The sequence below is a fragment of the Pseudophryne corroboree genome, chromosome 7 (genome assembly GCF_028390025.1).
Source record: "Pseudophryne corroboree isolate aPseCor3 chromosome 7, aPseCor3.hap2, whole genome shotgun sequence".
NCBI lineage: Eukaryota > Metazoa > Chordata > Amphibia > Anura > Myobatrachidae > Pseudophryne > Pseudophryne corroboree.
The window spans coordinates 70,721,819-70,724,397 of record NC_086450.1 but is presented as its reverse complement, the minus strand read 5'-3'; the positions used below and the strand labels follow the sequence as shown (position 1 = coordinate 70,724,397).

Below are 2,579 nucleotides of genomic sequence, written 5' to 3'. Positions count from 1 at the left end.
TATGGAGTTATAGGCATTCAAAAATCTCGTGGTAGGATCATTAAAAAGTTTTTGGTAACAGGAGATGTTATGGAGTTGCCGATAGGCCTCAGCAATATACATTTCTCGTGGCCAAATTACGATGTTGCCACCTTTGTCAGATGGTTTGAAAATCACGTCATGCCAGGTTTCCAATTCTTGTAGTGCTTTGCGTTCTTTAAATTTGAGGTTCTTGGGAAAATGATGGAGGCCCTGTCTAGTTTGGGTATAAATGTCATCGAATTCTTTGGAGACTCGGTTAAGAAATACCCTAATCTCCGGGTTGTTATTATCAGGAGGAAAGAAGGTCGATTTAGGTCTACATTGAGGCCTGTGGGTGGTTGATGCATCCATACCCGATTCTGCCTGTAGTTCTTCCAATTCTTGGATGGCGTTGAGGTCGTTGGTGGAGAGATCCGCATCAGTATTGTTCTCTAATTGTCTCCCTTGTTGTTTGGAGAAGAATTTTTTTAAGAGAAGCTTCCTACCGAACAATCTCAAATCTTTCTCCCAGGAAAATCGGTTAAAAGATTTTGATGGGGAGAAAGAGAGTCCCTTAGTAAGTACTGCCATGTGGTCCGGAGAAAGGGATCTAGTGGATAAATTGATGACTTGCAATGAACTCGAGTTATTAGAGTCTATCTTACTGGTTTTCTCTGACGGGCCGGATATCGTGCTGTCCTTGATATATCCCAGTCTTGGTTTCGACCGTCGTGTCTTCTTTCCCCCTCTCCTTGTCTTCCTCGTGTTTTGACACGGCCTCTTGATCTCTGACTTACGCCTAAAAAACGAGGATGGAAGTTATCAATTTCCTCGTGATTCTCACAGGGTTCGCTTGCCGAATCTCCACTGGTGGATGATTCGAATTCTGAGAAGGTGGGATCTTCTCTTGGTTTTCGGCTCCGACTCAGAGGTGTCGGATTCCACCTAAAAATATCACCCCTAGCGAAATCTTGTTTATCGCCAATAAATTTGGTCCGCTTGCGATCCACGATAGTTTGTTCATACAGATCGATCTCCTTCTTATGTTTTTCGAAAGCCGCCTGAAAGGGTAAATCCTTTTCCCAAATTTCTAGGGTCTTACCAATTTCCTCTTTCTCTTTCTCAACTTGGTCTAATAACAAAGTGTCATGTTTCACCAAAAGGTGAAGTAATTCATATGAGCACTTAAGTAGGGCCGCTTCCCATTCGCTCTTCAAGTTATCACTCGCCAGGGGAAATGAGGGTAATACCTTGGGTCTCAGGCCACGGGGCACGATCTTATGTTTGATATAATTTTCTAATGTAGTAACATCCCATGAGAGCCGTGTCCTCTTCTGCAAATTCTTCTGTAGCTTAGAAAAGGAGGAACGCCAATCTGAATTAGGAGTGGTGTGTTCGTAATTGTCCGAAAAGGGGTCCGCAATATTAGTATTCGGACGCTTTGATAATTCAGTTTTCAGAGAGAAGGTGGACATATTGGGTTGGCAGAGCCTTGGTAGATATAAGTATCACCTACCTATTGTCGGAGATATGAAGACTAACTTTGCACTCTGGGGAACTAACTATACGGGGTGGCTGCTAAAAAGGATACAGGGGAAAGAAATGTGAAATTTGACTGAGTAGATAAGCAGAAAGCTGATCTAAGAAGACCGTGCCTTGGTCAGAGGCTGTATTTATCCTACAGCATAGAGGATTACGGACGAAAGAAAAAAGCGAACTGGCACCGGTATAAATTGTAATAGTGTAAAAGAAACCAAATGGGGACAATTATTGGAAGGTGAAAACCTTTCGGTTACAGTCCTATTGGTGGTGCGCCCAGAGCTAGAAAGTACATGTACTTGAAAACTGGAGAGAAAGAAAGCTCTTGTGTGGGTGCACTCTTGAGAAAAGAATAAGTTCTTCAGATGTATGTTGAAAAGGTATTTAAAACATATGTTTATTGGTCAATTAGTTAAAAAGTTAATAGTATCCCACTGTAATCGAAAAAAAGGATCTTTTTAATTAATTTACTTTTTTGTATTATTATAAATCAAGAATAAGAAAAAGATATATATATATGCGAAAAATAAGGAATGTTCTGGTCTAAATAATCACACGAAACGGATTAGAAAGGTTGCAGACACCTGATAGTCTGGCACCCGTTTCTCCTGACCAGCACAGAAAATTCTGTGTTAATGAGACCAAGCAGGGAGATCCAATTTTATGTCTTTGAAAGACCACTGAAGGGGTCAATACCGGACAGATTAATGGTCACCTGTTGTACATAGGGCACAATTTATCAACATATCTTACACATTCCTAGACGTTTTGCTGGTAAACGTAAAGTTAGAGGAAAGAAGCAAATGAGAGAGACCACATGAGAAAAACCCAAATTGGTTATAAATATAGGGAGAGGAAAGGAGTGAATATTGGTGATCCTGCTGTTGGTGTACACCCTTCGAGTGAAGGGGAATAGTATCCTACTCTACAACACCAGGTATTCCCAGGGAGTCTCCTCTCGGGTACTGACCTGGCCCAACGCTGTTTGGCTTCCAAGATCGGACGAGATCGGGCATTAACAGCGTGGTATGATAGTAGAG

The 2,579-nt window shown here is 41.6% G+C and overlaps 1 pseudogene; it reads right to left on the bottom strand.

The window, feature by feature from the left end:
* Positions 1-2,461: 2,461 nt before the first annotated feature.
* Positions 2,462-2,579, bottom strand: LOC134946436 (5S ribosomal RNA; annotated as a pseudogene).